Here is a 26,390-nt window from a genome sequence, read left to right as displayed (position 1 = left end):
TCAATGGGGATAATCAAACCAGCACTGGGCATGCCGGTGCCTGCTGTCAGCAGGAGTGGATCTGCAAAGCACAGTGCAGGCCCTGCTGTTGGGGAAAAGGAGCTGCCAGCCACAGGAGAAAAGAGAACACCCCTGATTCCTGCTCATTCATTGCCCAGGCAACCCAGTGCATATATACCACAGCTCTGCTCAGTGCCTCAAAATGTGTGTTGTATTTTAAGTAGCAGTATAATAAAAATAATATAAATCAATAACAGATATCTGTTACTTTCCTTTAATGGGTTCTATACAATACTCAAGTTTTTAAAATGTTGCCCAATAAGCAATGTCATTTAAAATAGCCTCACCCCCTAAGATATTTTAGTTTAATATTAACAAATAATTTAAGAGACCTGACCACCATACAACACCAAATAGAACCTTGCATTCTTGGGACTGGGGGTGAGAGTACAGTAGAAGTAAGTTCTGCCTACTTTCTCCTTCAAGGTTGTGCTGTTTTCCTTGGAGAGTTCTTCTGGGGCTTTAAGGTTTTCCAAAGATCAAATGAATGCCGATCAAGGACCTTGACAGACAGGAATTAATTCACCTCTAACTCCATGTTCAAACATAGCCATCTTATAGTGCAGTCAGTAAAGAACTTTTTTTCCTTGTCACAGGAATTGCCATCAGCTTAACTAAAGACTAGACGTTTGTATATCACCTGCTGCATGTACCTTGCACCAAACAAGGTAATGAAATCAATGAATCTGGCAGTCTCTGAATTAAGGATTTACTAAAAAATTGATTACTCATCAAAAGTGGTATCTATTTACCTGACAAATGAAAATCCTAAAGGGTAATTTTATTACTTTGGTTTTCCCACTAGGTATGTTAAAGGACCATTTCAATTTCTAATAGGTAGTATACTTTTAAAGTCAAGATGACCAATTGCTAGACCAATTAGTAAAAAGTGTTGACTCTTGACTTCCAGGAATGATTACAACTACTGCATTTCCTGAAGGAACACTTACTGTATCTTCTCCATTGGGGACATATTTCTGGTTGTTTGTTCATTATTTTGATACTGCCACATCAATGAAAATCTTGTGCAATTAGCCAGAGTTCATCTAAAGTCTGTATACCTTTCTCAGGAAGCTTTATTGAAAGCTACTCTTTATGATTCCTTTGCATTTTCTAAGCATGAACTTTTTGATGAAGGATTTCCTTCCACCATCCCTTTGTCTGGTTAGTGTGTTTTAGAATGACAGTGACTGAGTGATTGAAAGTCGCTCAGTCATGTCCGACTCTTTGTGACCATGGACTATACAGTCCATGGAATTCTCCAGCCCAGAATATTAAAGTGGGTAGCCTTTCCTTTCTCCAGGGGATCTTCCAGCCCACGGATCAAACCCAGATCTCCCGAATTGCAGGCAGATTCTTTACCAGCTGAGCCACAAGGGAACACCAGGAATACTAGAGTGGGTAGCCTATCCATTCTCCAGCAGATCTTCCCAACCCAAGAATCAAACTGTGGTCTTCTGCATTGCAGGCAAATTCTTTACCAACTGAGCTATCAGGGAAGTCCTTAGAATGACATACTACAACTGAAAATGCAACCTAGCTGGCAAATTTTCTCTCGCCTTCTGGCAGAGAAGTCAACCTCAGCTCCATCATACCCTCTCAACTCTGTGGTTGAGCATTGATCAAGGAAAGAACTCATTTTATTTGTAAAGCCCTTTGGCAGTTTACAAAGCACTCTCCCCTATGATTCAATTTGTTCTTTCCAATAGCCCTGGAAAGAATCTATTGTCATTTCTATTGAAAGGATGTAGTTAATCAAGACTTAGGGAAGTAGAAGCTTACCCTGGTAATAAGTGACAAATGAGGAATCAATGGCTTCCAACTGCCAATCCTGTGCACTTACCCTGTGTCATCTTACCTTGTGATACAAGCAAGGCATAAAGTGAAGAACAAGCTTCCTACCAGCTGCTCTCCAGACACACAGGCTCACGCCTTTCATGACTCCCAGTTGGCAGAAGTCTGAAATATGCTTCAGATACACCACCATGCAGTAATGTCATAAACAAGATGATTATTCCTCTACTTAGAAAACATGCTCAAGTGAAAAATAAGGCCATTATTTAAACATACCCTGAAGGTTTATAGTGTTTGAAAAATCTATTTTTTAAGAAAATCATTTATTATTTTTTTCATTACTAATTTATTCCAGTACTATTCAATTCCTCCCTGAAGGATTTCTGGTGGAGAAGAAGATTGATTTACAAAGCCCCAATAAATCACATGCAAATTCATATTAAATATTGTCAATACAGTTTCTGATATCCGGCAGTTTTGTAGCCCTTGGGCCATAACTACCATCTACCAGTAGGCAGGAGATGAAAGGAAGCAAAATGAATGTCCTTAAAACCCAGCAGCTCACAGCAGGGTTTGAAGTAGGATGAGGCAAGTGATGCCTTGGGCTCAAAGTCTAAGGGATGCTAAAAGACTCAGTAATGAAGAAAAATAATACTTCAGTGCAATCTTATGAAAAATCAAATGAATGCAAAACATCTGTGATGAATAAATACTAAAACTTTAGAGAAATCCAGAATCAGCATTTCTGGTTTTCCCTTTGACTGCAGGCCTCATCACTGCTTGACACTTGGTGAGACACCGTACATTGCTAACCCTATCTTCATTTACAATTTTGACATTCCATTCATGACAGATTTTTTTGGTACACATTTTTGAGTTTTCAAAAATAATGCTTTAAGGACTTCCCTGGTGCTTCAGTGGTTAAGACTCTGCACTTTCAATCTAGGGGGCATGAATTTGATCCCTGGTTGGGGAACTAAGATTCTACATGCCATGGGGTGTGGCTGAAAGAAAATAATAATAATGCATTTTATTTATAATTTTGCACCCAAGGCATGTGCTTATTTACCTTACCCTGATCCTGCCTCTCATACTTAAACACTTTCTATCCCTGGATACCAACATCAGTAGTAACCTTTGGACTGTGCAGGTCATCATGAGCATGGAGATGTTACCACCTCCCCCAGCACTTTCAGCACCCCTCTTCTCACTGGACCCTTCATCATAATCGAGTCTATGTTCTGTTAGATATACAAAGTTGAGGAAAGCAAACACTCAGCAGGCACATAACAAATAACCGGGCCACAGATTCCCTGTGAACCACAGACAAACCTGAAGATTCTCCTTGCTCAACATGTATTTCTAAGTCTTCATGGATGACAATGCAAACACACTATGAACTAAGCACCTTAACTTACCTGCAGCTCTGCATATGCAACAAAAAGGCCTTAAAAAAACAAAATCAGCTGAAGTTCTATCTTTTAGAGTCTCTCAGGAATAAACACAAACAGTCTCTCACAAAGCAAACATCTCACAGGAGAATCTCACCAGGACCTGTGATGAGCATGGCGGAGCTGTCAAGCTCAGGCCACACAGACTATTATTTTGTCTTGCTCGACTGTTTTCCTTTGTTTCTGAATTTTCTCACTTCTCTGATTAAGTTTGCTCTTTAAAATGTGGGGAATGTCTAGAAGGCTAAAGCTTTTCCACAAACAAGAACCAGGTGAGGGATACAGAAGGTGTCTGTCCCTGGGAAGACTCCATGGGGTCCTGCTCAGTTTCAAAGATGAAGGGTAGACCAGACAAGAAGAGGGGTCTTACCACACCTGACTGCTGGACCTACCACTCACTGGTCTAGGTCCAGGTGGATGGGACTTGCTTCTTGCATTTCCCGGCCTTTTCAGACAACACTCCCTCCCACTGTTATGATCATAGGAGAGCAGTGGCATGGGAGGATGAGGTAGCATTTTGACAGGTGTGCTAAATAAGGGATTGCAAGAACAGAAGACACTAGGAGGCCAAGGAGCCGTGGCCCTACCAGCTCAGGCCCTGTGCCAGCTGCAAGGGGACTGTGCTGGAGACTTGCACCACTGGGCTGGGCAGGCTTGGGGTCTGTTTGTCTCCAGTGACTTCCAATAAAAAGGAGACCAAGACACCAGGCTATGGTTTTTCCAGTAGTCATGTATGGATGTGAGAGCTGGACTATAAAGAAAGCTGAGCACCAAAGAATTGGTGCTTTTGAACTGTGGTGTTGGAGGAGACTCTTGAGAGTCCCTTGGACTGCAAGGAGATCCAGCCAGTCCATCCTAAAGGAGATCAGTGCTGGGTGTTCGTTGGAAGGACTGATGCTAAGGCTGAGACTCCAGCACTTTGGCCACCTGATGCAAAGAACTGACTCATTTGAAAAGACCCTGATGCTGGGAAAGATTGAGGGCAGGAGGAGAAGGGGATGGCAGAGGATGAGATGGTTGGATGTCATCACTGACTTAATGGACATGAATTTGGGTGAACTCCGGGAGTTGGTGATGGACAGGGAGGCCTGGTGTGCTGCGGTTCATGGGGTTGCAAGAGTCAGACACGACTGAGCGACTGAACTGAACTGAAGACACAAGGAAACATAACAGTCTGGATGGGGAGACGCAGGGTCAGCTTGTGCAGCTGCTTCATTTCTTTCCCACAGCAACTTGCAAGGCAGGAATTGTTATCCCTAAATTACAGAAAAGAAAGCAAATTCAGGAAGGTTTATCAGTTTGTCAAAAGGCATGCACTGATTAAGAGGTAGAGGTGAGACCCAAATATAGTCTGTTTGATCTCAAAGATCATGGTTTTTTCATCATATGACAAAACCTTTGAAACTTCTACCTCAAACACTTTCTTAAAATACAAACAGATCCTTAAAGCAGTGAGGCCATTTGAAAACAGAAAATTACTGTCAGCAAAGAATAACAACAACAAAAAATCAAGTTCCAAACTAGCAAAAGGTCAGTAAGACTCAATGACCTCAAATTAGACTGATACCATGAAGTAAAAGATATATGAGGTTTAACAATGCTTTGAATTCGCACTGACCTTGTTCAGTTCAACAGTGGAAAGACATCAACTTTGATATCAATTCAAAAATACTAACTTGAGATGCTTAGAGGAAGTAAAAATACTATTAGGACATCCTTGAAGGCTTTCCTCTATAGTCTATGTTTTACACACAATTTTGCTATAAAAGATTTTAAAGCTTTGCTCTTTTTTTTTTTTTTTTTTGCAAATACATCTCATTGCATTAGACACCAAATATATAAACTAGAAACAGGTTTAGGTTTTAGACTGAAAAATCAGATATTTCAGGGATTTATAGTGAAGTTTCCAAAATCTAATTCTATATAACAGAATTAACATTTTATGATTTGGGCATAAATGAGATTCCTTTTTTTTTTTTTCACTATCAGTCAGGAAGACAAATTAAAACAGCTAGTGTTGCAATGTTGCAATAAAGACATGAACAAAGCCCGTGGCAGCCATGAGAATGCCTCTCACAACCTGTAAGTATCAGAAGTACAGTTGACCAAGAGTCCAGCTGCTTCCTCGGCAATTCATTGCCCGGTTTAAGTCAAAGCCATGCTTCCCAAGGGACGTTTTCAGGAAGCAAATGAGCACAGCAGGGATATCAAAGTAAGCCCAATTCGGGGAGAAGTAGGAATCCCCACCCCCACCCCATAGTCTTGCTTCTTTATGCTGGTTGCATCAGAGTCTGGACCGAGTCCCATTTAGTCTTCCTTCCCTCTCTCCTCTTTGACGACAGCCTTGCAACGTAATCTGATAACTCTCCCAGCTTTTCCAATCCCCTCTCCATTTTCTGTCTATTTTATCACAAGATGAAATCTTCACAAGTTTAATCCTGTCTTGGTGTCTACATCTCAAAGGACTTGGACAAAGCGAGAGCATAAGCGTGAGGGGAAACTAAGATAACTTTTTTTTTTTTTCTGCATTGGTATCTAAGGTTTTAGAACTCAATATAGTTCCCCCTGCATAGTAAGTACTCCGTCAAATTTGTCAAAAGAACAAATGAATGAATGTTGAGATAAAAATCATATGAAATATATGGCTTCTAATTGCTACTGATCCTTATGGAGGTCTAACAGTATTTTATTCATAGGGAATAGTAAACGTGTCTAATGAAATCTTTGTTTTAAAAAATGTTCCTTGTACCAGCTGGAAATCAAATACATATTAGACATTAGATTAAAAACTGTTTCAGTTCACTGCTTGAGTATTGATAATGTATCAATCCATGTTACTAAAAAAGAAAGAACAACTACTTCTATCCTCTTACTTTTCCTGGTCACTTGGAGTATTATCATGTCGTGTACAGGAGGCTTAGAAATCACCTTTCATTTCCCAAAATAGCATGAAAACATCAAATCTATGTTACCACCAACTGAGTGGGTGCCTTGGAAACCAAGCTGGAGACTTTGCTCTCCAGTAATGATCCTTTTATTCTCATTGGAAATTCTAGGATGCTCTCAAATCCAAATGTTATCACAATTTAGCCTTAGCAGAAAATAAAAGTCCCTTGAGTGCTTATCTTATGGTTTTTAATAAAGTGCTTTCTCACTTTCATAGAAGCTAGACAAAGTTAATTAGCTTGGATCTTAGTCTTTCTCTGTCCTCTTTCCCCTCCAAGCACTAATTAATATTAATGAGTAAAGGATAAAATTACTAAGTACTCAGTATAATTGTGCTAGTGGATCATTTCCATGGGATGATTCTGAAATCCAGATAAATAGTAAATGTGGACCATTAACCAGAAGAGGTTGAGAGTCCTTGGTATCAATTTCACCGAAAACCCAAAGAGGCCCCTCCCCACCTTGAGGGATGGATTTAAGAAGATTAGTGTCTAGGAACTGATTGATTTACTAACACTAAAGTTCCCCTTTTGCTTTCCTTCTTACTGCTAGCTTTGATTTTTTTTTTTTTTTCATTTGGCAGGGAGAAGTGGTGGGATTTGATATTCTGCCATGCAGATTGTTTTAACTCTTTCAGACACAAAGCTTTCAGGCTTTTATCCCAACACTTCAGGAGGCCAGGAAGACAAAAGACAGCACTACATTTTTTCGGTTCTTCAAAGGAGGATGTCAAAGAATGTGATCAGATGGAAAACTGTTTTGGAAATTTAGCTGTCACGTCAAGATTTTTAAAATATGGGGCCTAAGTTCTTTGGGCTGCTTCTGTGGTCATCTTCTGCCAAGGTCTCAAGCTGATTTAAGACGTTTTCAGCACATTAATTCAGCTTGCCCTGCCTTGAGACAAAGGAACCCATAGTCTCTAGGGAATTATACCACCCAGTTGTCTAAACATCGACTTGCTACTTCTGGTATCTCAGGCACTGAAATATGACCCAGAGACGTTTCATAAGGGTTAAACATTATTACTCTCTGGCCACATATTTAAATAAGGCATTTTGTAGAAGTGCAAAGTCTGAAAAATGAGAAATGTTGTAATAAAACAAAGAGATAGGTCTCTTCTAAAAAGAAATCTATTATGTTAGAACTAAAGCAATAACAATTTGTAGTGAAATGTATACATACTCATAAAAGCTATAATTGTATTTAGTAAGAAGCTTTATAAAGAGAGGGAAGCTCTTGTATGGATATACACCCTTAGAGGGCTTGTATCTCTTTCTTGGTCAAAAAGATAAATAGAAAGATTATATGGTTCACTGACAGAGGAAAAATATTTTCAATTATGCTTACAATCAATTAAGAATATGGCCAGAACTCATTCAAATGGTGATGTAACAGCAGGCCCTCATGGGGTCTTCCTCGAATAGGCCTTCCCCCATATCCTCTGCTTTAGCTCCTCTCTGAAGTACCTTGGTGGAGGCAGTGAAGATAATGGTGACCTTCCTCAAAAGACCCCAGGCAGGAACTGCTACACTCAGTGCCCCCAACCCTGCAGCAGGCCACCACCGACCCACGCCTCCACCCGAGACTCCCGGACACCCACAGGCAAGTCCGGGACAGTCTCTTGTGGGGTCCCTGCTCCTTTCTCCTGGGTCCTGGTGCACGGGGTTCTGTTGTGCCCTCCCAGAGTCTATTTCCCAGGGCTGTGTAAGTTCTGGCAGCGCTATGGTCGGGTTAATGGCGCCCTCCTCCAAGAGGGCTTATGCCATACCCAAGTCTGCTGCACCCAGAGCCCGTCCCTGCAGCAGACCACCGCCGACTGGTACCTCCACAGGAGACTCTCAAACACAGTTCTGTCTCAGTCTCTGTGGGGTCCCTGGGTCCTGGTGCGCACAAGGATTTTTTGAGCCCTCTGAGCATCTCTGGTGGGAATGGGGTATGATTCTAAACATGATTTTGCCCCTCCTACCGTCTTACTGGGGTTTCTCCGGTCTTGGACATGGGGTGTCTCCACACTGCCAGTCCAGCAAAGCGCAGCCGCTGCTCCTGACCTTGGACATGGGGTATCTCCCCTCTGCCACTCGCTGATCCAGTGCCACGCACCCATCGCTCACCACTCCAGCAAAGCTTACTCCTTGGGAGAAAAGTTATGACCAATCTAGAGAGCATATTAAAAAGCAGAGACATTACTTTGCCAACAAAGTTCCACCTAGTCAAGGCTATGGTTTTTCCAGTAGTCATGAATGGATGTGAGAGTTGGACTATAAAGAAAGCTAAGCGCCAAAGAATTGATGCTTTTGAACTGTGGTGTTGGAGAAGACTCTTGAGAGTCCCTTGGACTGCAAGGAGATCCAAACAGTCCATCCTAAAGGAAATCAGTCCTGAATGTTCATTGGAAGGATTAATGTTGAAGCTGAAACTCCATACTTTGGCCACCTGATGCGAAGAGCTGACTCATTGGAAAAGACCCTGATGCTGGGAAAAATTGAAGTCAAGAGGAGAAGGGGATGACAGGATGAGCTGGTTGGATGCCATTCCTGACCCAATGGATATGAGTTTGAGTAAACTCCAGGAGTTGGTGATGGACAGGGAGGCCTGGCATGTTGCAGTCCATGGGGTCACAAAGAGTCAGACACGACTGAGTGACTGAACTGAACTGAACTGAAATACCTTGGTAATAGTATTTGATGCACATTTGCTGAGTTGTTTTGCAGGTGTAAAAAACCTCCCCCTCTCCAACAAATGGAAGCTGTTAATTATTAACACTTGATGACCATGAGCAATAGCTCCAGGCCTCCTGGAGCCTAGGGACAAGATGTGACATCACCCGGATACATCACCACCAACCAATTAGGGAACGGTACACAAGTTGATCACAGACCCTGCAACCCCCTTCCCTCACTTGGCTTTTATTTTATTTTTTAAAATTAATTAATTATTTTTGGCTGTGTCTGGTCTCAACTGCAGCATGAGGGATCTTTCATGGTGGCATTCCGGTTTCTCTTAAGTTGTGGCTCCAGATTGTATGGGCTCAGTAGTTGCAGCTCTTGGGGTCTCTAGTTGTGGGGCACAGTTTCCAGGGTGAGTGGCCTCAGCAGTTGCAGCACCGAGGCTTTGTTGCCCCAAGGCATGTGAGATCTTAGTTCTCTGACCAGGGATCGAACCGGCAACTTTGGAAAGTGACTCTTAACCACTGGACCACCACAGAAGTCCCTGTGAACTGTCTTTGCTAGCAATTTAGGATGTTTGCTACTTTGACAGTTTGTCTTGTCCTGTACTTTTTACAAAAGGGTTTATTTAGAACAAGTGGGTCAGGGAGTTAATACTTTGAATTTCTAATAATTCCCCTGGGGTCAAGATTAACAGAATAAATGACCAGCAAAAGAGAATAATTTCAGGAGCTCTAGAATTTTTTGTGTGTCCTATTACCCTTTCGTCCATAATTACAAACAAGCTTTAAAAAGTGATTATTTCTGAGAGAGAATATTAAATTCATACTAAAAGTGAAAGTGAAGTGAAAGTCACTCAGTCATGTCTGACTCTTTGCAACCCTATGAACTGTAGCCCACCAGGCTCCTCTGTCCACGGGAATTCTTCAGGAAAGGACACTGAAGTAGGTTGCCATGCCTTCCTCCAGGGGATCTTCCCAAAACAGGATCGAGCCTGAGTCTCCTGAGTTATACGCAAATTCTTTACCTTCTGAGTCACCAGAGAAGCACCAAAATCCATCCATACTAAGTCAATGATGAAAAGTATTCACTTTAAAAAATAAGAATATGGCAGTCCAGTGGGCAAGACTCCATGCTCCCAATGCAGAGAGCACAGGTTCAATCCTTGGTCAGGGAACTAAGATCCCACATGCCACACAGTGCAGCCAAAAATGAAAACAAACCAACAAACAAATATGAAAAGCCCTTCATCTGCCTGCACTTTTTGGTATGTGTTGAAATTCCCTTCCTTCTTGTTGTTTCCCTATTGAAGCCTTACACTCGTTGAGTGAACTAAATGAAACCTATCCTCAGTAGACCCATGTGTCTCACTCTCCAAACCATTGCCATCTGATTTGGCCCTTGGTACTCCAGTAAGACAACTGTGTCAGAAGTTATCATGCGCTCACTGCCAAGTCCAGGGCTTTCCATTCTGGATGTGTCCATCTGAAACTTGGCTGTAGTGGACTCTTGGATGGCCTCTTAAGAATGATAAAAGTCTACCTTTTCTTGGTTTCAGCAATACTACTTTCCCTGGCTTCCCAACCAACCTTTGTGACAAATAGTTTTATATAAGAATTTCAATTCCAAGACTCAAATTTTGAATGAAAGGAAGTCCTTGTCTGAAAGTAAGGAAAGATGTGTGTGTGTGTGTGTAGGTAGGCATTTGTCAATGTCAGACCAGCTATCTCAACTATTCCTCTCCCTTTCCAAAGTAAGGGAAACTAAGGGACAGGAAAAGGTCTGTTGTTTCTCAAGAAGTCTAGAAACCAATGGGCTTGTAATTCCTTAAAGAAAAGAACTTTAATGGCTGGTGTTATAGTTCAGTTCAGTTGCTCAGTCATGTCCGACTGTTTTCGACTCCATGGACTGCAGCAAGCCACGCTTCCCTGTCCATCACCAACTCCCGGAGCTTGCTCAAACTCATGTCCATCGAGTTGGTGATGCCATCCAGCCATCCCATCCTCTGTCGCCCTCTTCTCCTTCTGCCTTCAACTTTCCCGGCATCTTTATATAGTTTTTCATCCCCAATAGTCCTCATCCTTCTTCTCCATATTCTGTCCCTCCCAAAACAGTCTGCATAAGAATTTGACGGCATCAGAGAAGCATAAATAAACAAAATTAGAAATGAAAGATGGAAGAGGGGAATAATTCCAGAAACAAATTAATGCCAACACACTTTATTTATTTATTTATTTAATTTTTAATTATAGCAGTAATTCTTTTTTTTTTTTTTTCATTTATTTTTATTAGTTGGAGGCTAATTACTTTACAATATTGTAGTGGTTTCTGTCATACATTGACTTGAATTAGCCATGGATTTACATGTATTCCCCATCCTGATCCCCCCTCCCACCTCCCTCTCTACCCCCTCCCTCTGGGTCTTCCCAGTGCACCAGGCCCGAGCACTTGTCTCATGCATCCAACCTGGGCTGGTGATCTGTTTCACCCTAGATAATATACATGTTTCGATGCTGTTCTCTTGAAACATCCCACCCTCGCCTTCTCCCACAGAGTCCAAAAGTCTGTTCTGTACATCTGTGTCTCTTTTTCTGTTTTGCATATAGGGTTATCATTACCATCTTTCTAAATTCCACATATATGTGTTAGTATACTGTAATGTTCTTTATCTTTCTGGCTTACTTCACTCTGTATAATGGGCTCCAGTTTCATCCATCTCATTAGAACTGATTCAAATGAATTCTTTTTAATGGCTGAGTAACATTCCATGGTGTATATGTACCACAGCTTCCTTATCCATTCGTCTGCTGATGGGCATCTAGGTTGCTTCCATGCCCTGGCTATTATAAACAGTGCTGCGATGAACATTGGGGTGCACGTGTCTCTTTCAGATCTGGTTTCCTCAGTGTGTATGCCCAGAAGTGGGATTGCTGGGTCATATGCCAACACACTTTAAAATGTTCAGTTCAGTTCAGTCTCTCAGTTGTGTCTGACTCTTTGTGACGACAGGGACTGCAGCCCACCAGGCTTCCCTGTCCATCACCAACTCCTGGCGCTTACTCAAACATGCCCATCGAGTCAGTGATGACATCCAATCATCTTATCCTCTGTCATCTGCTTCTCCTCCTGCCTTCAATCTTTCCCAGCATCAGGGTCTTTTCCAATGAGTGAGTTTTTCACATCAGGTGGCCAAAGTATTGGAGTTTCAGCTTCAACATCAGTCCTTCCAATGAATATTCAGGACTGATTTCCTTTAGAATGGACTGGTTGAATCTCCTTGCAGGCCAAAGGACTCTCAAGAGTCTTCTCCAACACCACAGTTCAAAAGCATCAATTCTTCAGTGTTGAGCTTTCTTTATAGTCCAACTCTCACATCCATTCATGACTACTGGAAAAACCATAGCTTTGACTATACAGACCTTTGTTGGTAAAGTAATGTCTCTGCTTTTTAATATACTGTCTAGGTTGGTCATAACTTTTCTTCCAAGGAACAATCATCTTTTAATTTCATGGCTGCAGTCACCATCTGCAGTGATTTTGGAGCCCCAAAAAATAAAGTCTGTCACTGTTTCCATTGTTTCCCCATCTATTTGCCACGAAGTGATGGGACCAGTGCCATGATCTTAGTTTTCTGAATGTTGAGTTTTATGCCAACTTTTTACTCTCCTCTTTCACTTTCACCAAGAGGCTCTTCAATTCCTCTTCACTTTCTGCCATAATGGTATTGTCATCTGCATATCTGAGGTTGTTGATATTTCTCCCAGCAATCTTGATTCCATCTTGTGCTTCATCCAGCCCGGCATTTCGCATGATGTACTCTGCATATAAGTTAAATAAGCAGAGTGACAATATACAGCCTTGATGTATCCTTTTCCAATTTTGAAAATGTAGACAAACAAATTCCTTGAGTAATATAGCTTAACCAAACAAACTCAAGGTGAAATAGAAAGCCTGAATATTTCTACAACCACTAAAACTAATGTCTTTCTATACTTACTTCAAACTCAGATGGTATTACGGTCAAGTTCTACAAAATCTTCAAGAAACAAATCTCTTCAATATTATACAACTTTGTAGTGAATCAAAAGAGAGAACATTGATTTACCAACGAATTTTGATACCAAGTCCAGAAAATAGCCCAATGAGAAAGAAAAATTTATGATCTAATATCATTTATAAATGCAAAAATTATTATAGATGCAACAGTCTTAAGTGACTAGTAGTAAATAGAATCTAGTCATGTACAAAAAATAAATAATGCAACATAGTCAAGTGAGGTAAATGACTCTAAAAAATGCAAGGATACCATTAAGAAGTGATTTCATGGACTATTACTTAGCCATAAAAAAGAAAGATATAATGCCATTTACAGCAACATGGATAGACCTAGAGATCATCATATTAAGTCAGAGAAAAACATATCATATAAAAGAATTAGGGATTAATGGTACATACTACTGTATATAAAACAGATAAACAAGCACTTACTCTATAGCACAGGGAATTATATTCAATATCTTGTAATAACCTATAATAGAAAACTACCTGAAAAAGAATATATATATATATAAAACTGTACATCTGAAACATAAATCAACTCTACTTCAATTTAAACAAAAAAAGACCCAAGGGTTTGATATTTCAAAATATTGGAAATAATCCAGATATCCACCAACAAGAATATGAAAAAAATTGTTATAGAATAGTCACATAAAATAGTGAAAATGAACATTTTGCAGCTAAATGAAAGAAAGTGAGCAAATCAGCAATAAATATTCAACTTAAACTGATGAGAAAATGTAAATCAAATTACAGAGTACTATATTAAGTATTTGGAGAAGGAAATGGCAACCCACTCCAGTATTCTCACCTGGAGAATCCCATGGACGGAGGAGCCTGGTAGGCTACAGTCCACAGGGTCACAAAGAGTCAGACACAACTGAGCAACTTCACTTTCACTTTATATTAAGTATTATAACATTTTTCAAGGCTCAAAAACAAGTAAAGGTGAACAGCATCATGTTTAAAGATCTATGCATACATGAAAAACTGTCAAGATTTCAGGATACTGGCTACAATATCTTGATACAGGATACAGTAACTTTTCAGGATACTGGTGAGGGAGGCAAGAAGTGGGAGAGTGAAAAATCACATAGGTAACTTCAGAGGTACCTGGGAAGGTCTTAGTTCATAACATGAATACTGGGCCCACAGGTGTTTATTTTATTATTAACATTATGCTTAAGTAAATGTTATCAAATTCATCTATTATGTGATAAATGTCAGTCAGTGAGAGAAAACTTTCTTTTTTTAAAAAGCTTGCCTGACTTGGAAAAGAATTGACTACTTTTTAGTTCTAAAGTATTTTGAAAAAATATTAAACACTTGAAAATGAAATTTAAATTTGCAACACGTAAAGACAGATTTCTTGCTTTAGTTAATGATTTCAGTGTATATCAGGGTGAGTGAGAATTCACAGGAGCAGATTCTTTCTGAGGCAGCATTACAGCTCTCTGAGCACTTTCACAGGGTTAGAAGAAGAAGATGACTTCTTTTTGAGAGTATTAAATTGGCTGTGCTAAAACTATGGAAAACAATCTTCTATGTTCTTTTTTCTGAAACATTGATGCTTGAGGGACATAATTATCATTCCCCTTGTGCTTCCCATTTCTTAAAATAAAGTTTTCTTTCAATAAAGATTTACCTGTTGGCCCAGATCTGTCAAATCTGGTTTAATATCCTTTTTGAATTTCAAATGATACCAGCATACAAATTCATTTTTGTGTCATGATTATTATATGCACCAATGAGTCTAACAGATTAAGTGTGAAGTTCATATAAACTGTATCATCACTGAGATTTTTTTGAAAGTCATATTTCTGTGTGTTGGGCAGCAAAAGAAAAAAGCTACATGATCTGACACAAAATGTAACAATGTAGTTTAGATTATTAGCTATATTCTTCATTTATTTTGACACTTTTTTTCTAAATATGTTCAGTATTTTTATTGAAGCCATCTGGCATCCCAGTTTCCAGCCTTACTTTTCTTTAGCCCCTATTTCCTTACCTAGATATTTAAAATACAGTTTTATCTTATTTATTGATATTATATTTGTATCATTGAGCTGCTTTTAAGATTTTAAGAAAGGAAGGAAACCTGAAACTTTAGAGTCCTCCTCTGAAGTAGCATGGATTAAAACATGCTCTCCATACAACATTAGAGAAATGTGAAGGACACTTGAAAATTGAAGGTCACTGTACTGTACTGTGGGCTTCACAAGTGGCACTAGTGGTAAAGAACCCACCTACTAATGCAGGAGACATAAGAGATGTGGGTTCAATCCCTGGGTTGGGAAGATCTCCTAGAGGAGGGCATGGCCACCCACTCCAGTATTCTCGCTTGGAGAATCCCATGAACAGAGAAGCCCGGCAGACTACCATCCATGGGGTCACAAAGAGACATGACTGGAGTGACTTGGCGTACACACATGTACTGTACTGTGTTAGTCTGAGTAAGCAAGTAAGCAAGTAGTTGCTGGAGCCAAATCCCTGAAGCTTAGCACAACAGAGGTTTAGGTCTAGATCCGCACTAGACCCAAATTCCAGGGCAGATCTTCTGGCTGGATGACTCTCCTCAGGAATTTGGGCTTTTCCCAAGCATTTTGGAGACCTTCACTTCTAGCCATACAGAGAAGGAAAGAGAGGGAGCATGGGGAAGAGGGTGTTGGCCATTTCATGGCCAGGGCTGATGTTCCAATGGGTAGTCACAAGGTTACAACTGATGAGGGGTGCTTGCCTGAAATGTAGCTGGCTTTGTGTCCAGGAAGGAGAGGAGACCTAGATATTGGTGACCACGTCACGAGGACACGCTTAAGCACTTCTGCGGAGGAGGCCCATGATGAGGAAATGAGACACCCTCCTGGCGACCAGTCCTGACTTTTCACGGAGGCATGAGAGAGAATCATCTTGAAGGCAAATTCTCTAGCCTCGGGCTAGCTTTCAAATTACTGCAGCCCTGGGGGACAGCTTAACTATAACCTCATGAGACTTTGAGTCCAAACAGCAACTAAGCCACTCCTGAATTACCAACACACCTAAACTGTAACATAATAAATGGTTATTGTTTTAGCCACCAAAGTTTGGGTAATTTGTTGTATAACAACAAGTAAAAAATACAAAGTTAAAGCAAACAAACCTGAATGAAAGGATACATTAAGCCTACTACAATGGCTGCCAGCTTATCAGGGAAATGCAAACAAAAATGTGTTGGGGATGGATGTTGTTAATGTGAGTTGATGTAGATTTCAAGTCGAAAACTACAAACACCATTATCCCCTTCATATCTGAATCTGGAAAGGAGATCTAAACACCAGCTAAGTGGGGCTTAGTCCATGGTATATTGCATCATTGTCCAAGATAGGAAAATGTAACTGGAGAGAAAGAGCTGGTATTCAAATTTTCTCAGACCTAGAAGGCTTGCTTCCTGCTGCTGCAGGGTGTTGAGTGAGATACGCTCAAAGAAACTTAGGTAAATATATACTACTTGTGCAGGAGACATAAGAGATATGGGTACAATCCCTGAGTGGGGAAGATACCCTGGAGGAGGGGATGGCAATCCACTCCAGTATTCTTGCCTGGAGAATCCCATGGACAGAGGAGCCTGGCAGGCTGTAGCTAATAGGGACTCAAAGATACTGACATGATTGAAGTGACTTAGCATGCACCCACATGCTACTCGTTACTGGTGGTGTTGGTTTAGTCGCTAAGTCGTGTATAACTCTTGTGACCCCATGGACTGTAGCCTTCCAGGCTCCTCTGTCCATAGGATTTCCCAAGCAAGACTATTGGAGTAGGTTACCATTTCCTGCTCCAGCTACTTGCTATTAGTCAGGATCAAATTGGATGGTTTCTCTTTTATAAAAACTGAAATGTACAAGGAAGCTGTAACTGTGAAGTTTGATGTGCCTAATAACATTTTGAAAAAGTATATAAAGCACAATTAGAAATACAAGGAGAACTGACAAAAAATGCAGTATTAGTGATAAACTTTGCCCAATTCAAAAGGCAGTTGGAACAATCTAAAAATAGTTGGCTTGGAATGACTTACTGTTCCAACAGTGTATTAAAGGAAAGCAGCCAGCAATTGGCCCTTGGCTCTCCTGAGCTTGGACCAAGATCTAGTGTTTCAGGGGTCCTCTCTTCCCTGGGAGGGTGAGTCTGCTTCGTATAGACAGCTGTCTGGGCCCAAACCTAGGTGTCTGTAAGCAACTTTAGCAGAAGAGATTTTTGGAGTTCCCCTAGCTAAGTGTGAGAGAGTGCCTTCCCTTAACCACTGTTACATAGTTTCTTTCCTTGTTTCCCCCTTTGGCAACTATTTTGGTTCAATCCTTCTGTTTGGGTGAACTTGATCACCTTGCTTTAAGCATCTCAGCCAACTCTTGCTCCTGCACATCAGTGGTATTCTATAAAAATGAGTAATTATACAAAGTAATATATGTGTGTGTGTGCATCAAGAAATTAGGGGAGAAAAGGATAAAGTTATATCTAAATATAGAGAACTCCATAAAATATGGTCTAGGTTGAAAGTGAGTAAGTCGCTCAGTTGTGTCCGACTCTGCAAATTTTCTAGGCCAGAATACTGGAGTGGGTAGCCTTTCCCTTCTCCAGGGAATCTTCCCAATCCAGGGATTGAACCCTGTTCTCCTGCATTGCAGGTGGATTCTTTACCAGCTGAACCACAAGGGAAGCCCAAGAATACTGGAGTGGGTAGCCTATCCCTTCTTCAGCAGATCTTCCCAACCCAGGAATCACACCAGGGTCTCCTGCATTGCAGATGGTTTCTTTACCAACTGAGCTACAGGGAAGCCTGTCTAGGATGAAAAACAACTGGGAAATCCAGATGATGGACAGATGGATTGTTCATTATACTAGCCTGCCAACACTTTTTATAGGTTTGAAATTTTTTACATAGAATTGGGGGGGGTGGTAATTCTACATATTAAAATAAAAATCATCCAAGATATGGAGGAGTGTGGAGAAGTGAAGGTAGAGTTTGAACCAAGATTGACCTTGAACTGATAATTGTTAAAGCTCTGTGTCGGGTACATGAAAGTGCAACTGCAAGTTGCTCAGTCGTCTCTGACTCTTTGCAACCCCATGGTCTATACAGTCTGGAATTCTCCAGACCAGAATACTAGAGTGGACAGTCTTTCCCTTCTCCAGGGGATCTTCCTAACCCAGGGACTGAACCCAGGTCTTCTGCATTGCAGAAGGATTCTTTATCAGCTGAGCCACAAGGGAAGCCCAAGAATACTGGAATGGGTAGCCTATCCCTTCTGCAGAGGATCTTCCCAGCCCAGGAATTGAATCAGGGTCTCCTGCATTGCAGACAGATTCTTTACCAACTGAGCTATCATAGTATCCTCTCTGTGCCTATATACGTTTGAGATTTTCCACAGTAAAACCTTAAAGGAAAAACAATTTGTTGACTGAGTATAGTAGAATTCCACACCAGTAAAAGCAAGTAAAGATATAAAGAAAGCAAGTATGTTTGAAAGATTATGTATGAAGAAGGGCTAGCACATAGCATGCTGTTAACAATGGTTACCTGAAAGGGATGGGTGAGGTGTCAGGGAGAGGATTAACTTGTACATATTTTTGTAGATATTTTTACAGATATTTGGTTTTATTTATTTTTTCATTCAGCCATACCAGGTCTTAGTTGCAGCACCTGGGATCTTTATTTGCATCACGTGGGATCTTTATTTGTGGCATATGGGACCTAGTTCCCTGACCGGGGATGGAACTCAGGCCCCCTGCATTGGGAGCTAGGAGTCTTAGCCATTGGATGACCAGGGAAGTCTCAGCTTTGTTATACACACACACACACATATATATAATTATGTAATATATATAATAATGTACTGTTTGACATTATACAACATGCATGTACTACTGTTATAATTTTCAAAGCTCGAAAAAGAATCAAAACATGGTACTATAAAGGGAAAGTCCATTTCTAAATGCTTGCAGGGTTTTAGATGATATGATTATATGACAAGGCCTGGGAATTTGGGGAACTGTAGCAAACATGAATGAACTAGCTCAATTAAGAAGAAATCCACTGTGTACATTAAAACAAACACCTCCAGTTTTCAACTCTGGACAGATGCTTTCTTGATGTACTCAACATAGGTAACTTAACGAACAGTGTGACAGCCTCACCAAGCTGGAAGGGCTTCTCTTACACACCCTCTAAAAAGAATTCATTTGCAATTTCTGTCACTTATGTTCATGGATCAGCAATCAGTTCTTGCTGAAATCTCATGTCTTTTAACATACTAAATTCAACCTTTGGCATTTTCTAGATATACAGCACTGGAGACTTTAATAATACTAATGACTATATACATACATTATATATATATTTCACATTAGTAGAATAAGGGAGACAATCCATTCAAAAATTTCTATTAATGTGGAGATGTCAACTTTTTGACTGTGTGTGAGTGACTGCCCAGCATCAGAACCATTTTCACATGTTTGGAGAATCCTGTACTTTGTGAGTACTGGTGTGAAGTGAAAGTGGAAGTCATTCAGTTGTGTCCCATTCTTTGTGACCCCATGGACTGTAGCCTCCCAGACACCTCTGTCCATAGGGATTCTCTACTCAAGAATACTGGAGTGGGTTGACATGCCTTCCTCCAGGGGATCTTTTCAACCCAGGTCTCCCACATTGCAGGTGGATTCTTTACCATCTGAGCCACCAGGGAAGCCCAAGAATACTGGAGTGAGTAGCCAATCCCTTCTGCAGGGGATCTTCCTGACTCAGGAATTGAACTGTGGTCTCCTGCATTGCAGGCGAACTCCTTACCAGCTGAGCTACCAGAGAAGCAGCTTCTCTGGCATCCAGGACATGAGTACACATCCTAGGGTTAACCAACCACACTGACACCAGGTTTAAATACTGATTAAGTAGGCAAAGCTAAGAAGTAGGGGCAGTGATGGTATCAGGCCCCAGCTCTGGGGCTGCAGGGTAGCTGTGCTGGGGAAATCAGCTGGGTCACCCGGCATTCAAAAGTGATCTCATTGCACTGATTCATAGAATGATTTGGTTTGTCTTCCTGGAGATGCCTCTCCCCCTCAACTTCATGAGGATTTTGTAGGCTTGGTTCCCCTCTCCTGGGCATGATCTGTGCTTCACAGGAGCAGTTAGACTTAGTTTTACTTAGAACTGAGATCCTGGAGTCATAGAGGCTAAAAAAGTCTTTGTAAAATTAATCATTCATCCTGATTTTAAAATAAATGCCTAAATGGAAACTTTTATGAAACCAAAATAAAAACTGACTTGCTTAATGCAATAAATACCTACCACTCTATTGTAATTAATAGGGAAATACTGAAAACATTTCTATTAAAGTCAGGGCAAAACTAAGTCTGATGCCATTGAGTTCTCAACATGTTTGAGAGGGATTAATTAATGCAATAAGAAACTGGAGGGTGAACTATGTAAATATGGAAAAAGAGGAGAAAATTATCACTACATGCAGGTGATATGATTTTTATCTGGAAAAGTCAGAACAATTAGCTAAAAAAATTAGCAAGTTCAAAAGTAAGTATTGAAGTCAGTGAATTTTCCTATATATCAGTAGTCACTCAGTTCAGTTCAGTCACTCAGTTGTGTCTGATTATTTGAGACCCCATGGACTGCAGCATGCCACACCTCCCTATCCATCACCAACTGCCCGAGCTTGCTCAAACTCATGTCCATCAAGTTGGTGATGCCATCCAGCCATCTCATCCTCTGTCATCCCCTTCTCCTGCTGCCTTCAATCATTCCCAGCATCACAGTCTTTTCTAATGAGTCAATTCTTAACATCAGGTGGCCAAAGTATTGGAGTTCCAGCTTCAGCATCAGTCCTTCCAATGAGTATTCAAGGCTGATTTCCTTTGGGATGGACTTGTTGAATTTCCTTGCAGTCCAAGAGACTCTCAAGAGTCTTCTCCAACACCATAGTTCAAAAGGATCAGGAACCAGAAATACTTGGACACGGCCGGGCCACCAGGAAAACAAGCGGGGGGGTTGCACCACCGCACACACGTGGTCCCACAACACCTGGGATGCTGACCCCAGGCCACTCCCGGAGCCTCCATGGCCTGGCCCCTACACCAGGGCCAGCGTTCCACAGCCCCACCGCCTGCAGTGGAGGGGACCCATAGCAGTCACTAGTTAGTGCTAGTAGTTACTAGTTAACGCTAAAATAGAAAAAAAAAAACAAACTACAAATAATTCCTAGGGGGGAAAAAGGTTAATAAGAAATATGTAAGATCCATATTACAATTTAGAAATATTTATTGGAAAATGATGTAAACAATTATTGATAATTATTTATTGAGGGATGTATTGAACAGACATATCATATTCCTGAGCATAAAAACTCAATATTGTGAGCATGTCACTTCTTCATAATCTGTATTTTTAATTCCACTCAAAACATATGTCTAATGAATTATTTTTAGAGAATCTGACAAAATTATACCCGTGAATGAGTACCCTAAAAGAGTCAATAGAATCCTTTGCAAATACTACATAGAAAAGGGCCTTGCTCTGTGAGTCATTAGATCATCTTATAAAGAGAAGAAAAGTAAACAAGGTGAGACAGCTGCAGGATTAAACAGAAAAACAATAGGATAGCAAGTCCAGAAGCAGAATCAAGTATACAAAAGAATCTGGAATTAAAAGTGGTGACAAAGAAGGATTCTGCTTCTAGACTAATATGGCAAATTATGACATAATAATTTGTCAAATGAAGCTAAAACTATGCTTATATGAAACTTAAATATACATGTTAGAAAAGAAGAAAGACTAGAAAACAATGACCTAAGTATTCATCTAAAGAAATTAGCAAAAAGAACAGCAAGTTAAATGCAAAGACTGAAAGAAATTAATAATACAGCTAAATGTAAAAAGTAATAACATAGTAGTATATTAACAATAATAAAATTGACAGAATCAATAATACCAAAGGTTGACTTTAAAAAATATACTACTAATCTTAATAAACTCCTGGCAAGCTGATCAAGAACCAAAAACCAATATTTACTCATACCAAGAATGAAAAGGGACATCATTGTATATTTGGCAGACAGTAAAATGATAAAAAGAGAATACTGTAAATCAAGAGAGTAATCCCCATTTTATATTAAAAAGCCAGCCAAATTTTGTTACTATAACCTGATTTTAAAAAATTTTAGTATATATAATAACATGTAGAAAAGATAATATTTGCAAATGTGGATTTATTTGGGGTAAGTAAGGCTGATTTAACATTACATATATCAAAACCATTATATTATTTACAATACAAATGACCAAATTAGCAAAAAAATGAAAAATTTATTTAACAATAAGAGTGGAGAAAGCATTTGACAAAACCCATCTACTCATTGCGGGAAAAATTCTCAGTGAGTTAAGGAGAGAAGAGAATTAACTCCTTAACTTGGAATGCTTACAAAAAAAAACCTCTAGCAGATCTCTCAATGGTACACTGTTAAAATGTTAGAAGGTTTCTGATACTGGGAACCAGATGAAGATTTCTGCCCACTTTATGTCTATTCAATATTATGTTAGAGGTCCTAGACAGTGAGATAAAACAAGAGACAGAAATAAAAGGAAAAAGATTAAGAAGCTAGAAGTAAAATTCTCACTATTCTCAGATGATTGTATGTAATGACCTAAAAGAATCTGCTGATAACGCATTATAATTAACAAATAAATCAGCAAGATCTATGGAAACCAAATTAAGAATATCTACAGTTAGAAATTGGCAACATTTTAAAATATGCCATTAAAATGATATCAAAACATCTGATACACAGGAATAAACATAACAAAGGTTTTCAGAAGTCCTTCACAGTATCTAAAACATTGCTGAGGATAATAAAGACTTAAAAAAGGAAGAATATACACTTCCAACATGGTAAAAATTTCAGTGTACCCTAAAACTGATGTAAGATTCAATGCAACCCCAATCAAAATTGACGCATTTTGAGAAAAGCAAAATAAGATGATTTTGTAATTTACATGGAAATGGAAGGAACCACCTATAGTCATGACAATCTTGAAAAAGAAAGAGACCTTCCACTATTGGATATCAGGACCTATAAACCTACAGTAATTAAGATAGTGTGGGAATGATCTAAGGACTGACCAATGGAGAAATCTTTCAGAAATGTCCAGAAAGAGCACTTAATTGGCATTAATTTATGACTGATACTACAGAACAATGCAAAAAGAATGGTCTGTTTAATAAAGTGATCCTTAGTCAGTTAAACGTCTGTTTGGAGGGGAGTAAAATTTGACACTTTGCTTTACCTTGCACAACTATTAACTGCTGATGGATGGTATATCTAAATGTGTTAGCATCTCTAGAATATAACATAAGAGAATATCTTCATGATGGTAAGAGTAAGGGAGGAGGAAAAGACTTCTTTAAAGGGATGCAAAAAGGAGCCAACCATGAGGGGAAAAATACAATTATGAGACTGTAGTGGTTTAATGGTATTTCTTCAAACTCAGATCACCTGGAACCCATGAATATTAACTAACCTTACATGGCAAAGATGTGATTGATTTGAAGATTTCAGGATGGGATCATCGTGGATTAGGGTGGGCCCTGAGTCCAATGATGGGAAATAAAGAAGACGAGGAACAGACATGGAGGCACAGAAGAGAGCACTTTGTAGAGACAGAGACAGTTACACAAGGGATAATGTTAATAGCCCTCATAGCTCAGTCAGTAAAGAATCTGCCTGCAATGCAGGAGACCTGGTTTGATCCCCGGGTTGGGAAGATCCCCTGGAGGAGGGAATGGCATCCCACTCCAGTATTCCTGGCTGGAGAATCCCATGGACAGAGGAGCCTGGCAGGCTACAATCCATGGGATTGCAAGAGTTGGACTCAACTTAGCGATTAAACCACCACAATGTTAATATGGAGTCAGATATTGAAGTGATATGCCTACAAGGAAAGTCAAAGAAAGCAAAGAACACCCGGAGTCACCAGAAACTAGGAGAGAGGCACGGAATAGATTCTTCCTCAGAATCTTCAGAAGGAATCCACCTTGCCTGCACTTTGACTTTGGGCTTATGGCCTTCAGAACTGCGAGAGAGAAAAAAAATCTGCTGTTTCAAGCCACCAAGTCTATGGTAGTTTGTCACATCAGACCTAGGAAACATAAAAAGGGTTAAAAAAAACTGTCACAGAATATACTAAGATATTGTGACATATATATACATAAACTCAAGGGAATTTTTTCCAGAATGCATACAAGTTCCAATAAACCAATAAGAAAAAGACATGGAATCCACTGAAATAGTGGGCAATAGAATTAAACATACACTTTACAAAAAATGATATCCAATGGCCAATACATCTATGAAAGTGTTCTCAACTTTATTAGTCATAAAATAAGTGAAAACTATAGCTAAATAAGTCAATACAGTCACCAACAGAGCTAAGATTAAAAAGAGTAACAATAATAAACACTGCTGAAGATACTGAATACCTGAAATTATTATGCTGAAAGTAATGCAATTTGTATATCACCTTAAAACTGTTTGGCAAAATTTTATGACATGGTCCAGCAATTCCATCCTTATGTACATGTATACTTAACAGAAACTTGTATATATATATATACATATATTTTAAAAAATGTACAAGAATCTTTATAGTAGCAATCTAGCCCAAAGTTGGAGACAACCCAAATGTCCACCAATGGTAGAAGAGATAAATTGTGAAATATTCAAATAGTAAAATACTATACAACAAAATATACATTAGCACAACTTGAATTTCACAAGTATAACTTGATGTGAAAGAAGGCACATCACAAGAGAATATATGGATTCATCTGTACATAGAGCAGTAACCTTTGGTGGGGAAGAAACACAGTGACTGAGAAAAAGCCTGGCAGCGTCCTAGGTGCTGGCAGTGTTCTGTTTCTTGAGCTATTGGGGTATTTTCATGAATGTGTTCACTTAGTGATAACTCATTGAACTGCATTTTTATGATTTATGCAGTCTCTTTGTGTGTTATACTTTAATAGAAAATAATTAAAGAAAGTAGAAAAGCAATTTATCAACAGATTAAGTTACAGCATCTGGTTAAGTTCTGGAAGAAAATGTTGGATACTATTTCATAGAGTATTGTAAAAATAAACGCCAGTAAATCAGATAATTAAATGTAGATGTGGGATGATTTAAAGTCCATGAAGAAAACCCAGAACACATAACCTTGGGGGAGGAGGAAGAGGCATGGAAAGCGATTTGACATATGACCCTTAATGCACAACAGTGCAAAAACAAAAAGATATGTAGAAGTGTACATCATATGTTAATGATTATATATAAAACTATGCAAATACAAACGATAAACTGGGGAAATATTTGTAGTACATAAGAGAGCCAAAGAAGGACATCCCTGGTGGTCAAGTGGGTAAGACTTTACCTTTCAATGCAGGGGGTGTGAGTTTGATCCCTGGTAGGGGAGCTAAGATCCCACATGCCTTGCATCCAAAAGAACCTCAGAACATAAAACAGAAACAATATTATATAACAAATGCAATAAAGACTTTAAAAATGATCTACATCAAAAAAAAAAAAAAAGCTTAAAAAAGGAAGATATTAAAACAGAGAGGCGGGGGCGGGGGTGGGGGTGGGGGTGGGGGTGGGGCTGTGATCTCCCAAGAGCCCTTGCAGCCGGCTTCCTCGCGAGAGTGTGGTTCATGCCGAGGTACCCCCAGTGGACTCTGCGGTTCTGGTTTTCTGAGGCGCTGGCGTCAACCAGCACGACCCTGGCATCCTCTGCTACTTGCCTCCACCAGATCCACGCTTGCTGCCCTACACCCCCCCAAGCCTTGGGAGCATCCTTTGGGCTCCTATTTGCCTTCCCTGGGAGCCCACAGTCTGCCTGCCAGGACCAGGACCCAGCCCGCAGGCGGCCCCCATGTTGTTCAAAGGAGATTTCCTGCTGGCGGGGCCCAGGTGAAGGGGCCGGAAGTCGACTTGGGGCGGGAGTGCAAAGCCTCGAGGCTACTCTGCAGGTGAAGGACTCAGGACTCAGCTGTGGTCTCTTGGGAAGCGTTGAGACACCCCGCAGCTGTCAGGAGGAACAACAGGCCCAGTTACCAGGATTTCAGCTGCATTTCTTCAGCGTCAGCACCGGCTTCCGCCTTACTCTGTGGCTCGGGACAGATTTCACCCAGGGACTTAAAGCCTAGTATTCAGTAACACCTGGTTTCCCATTCTATCATATGTTGGAGAATTATAAATACTACCTCCACCTTGACACTGGAAGTACCCTTATATGAAAGTGGTCATTAGAGAACACAGATTTCCAAAATACCAAACACCAGAAAAATCTCTGAGCTAGTTTGAAACCTGCATCTGCTGATTTGATCCTGTGCTTTTT

Source organism: Cervus elaphus, chromosome 18 (genome assembly GCF_910594005.1).
Source record: "Cervus elaphus chromosome 18, mCerEla1.1, whole genome shotgun sequence".
Taxonomy (NCBI): Eukaryota; Metazoa; Chordata; class Mammalia; order Artiodactyla; family Cervidae; genus Cervus; species Cervus elaphus.
The sequence above is the reverse complement of the archived record's forward strand: the minus strand, read 5'-3'. Positions refer to the sequence as shown.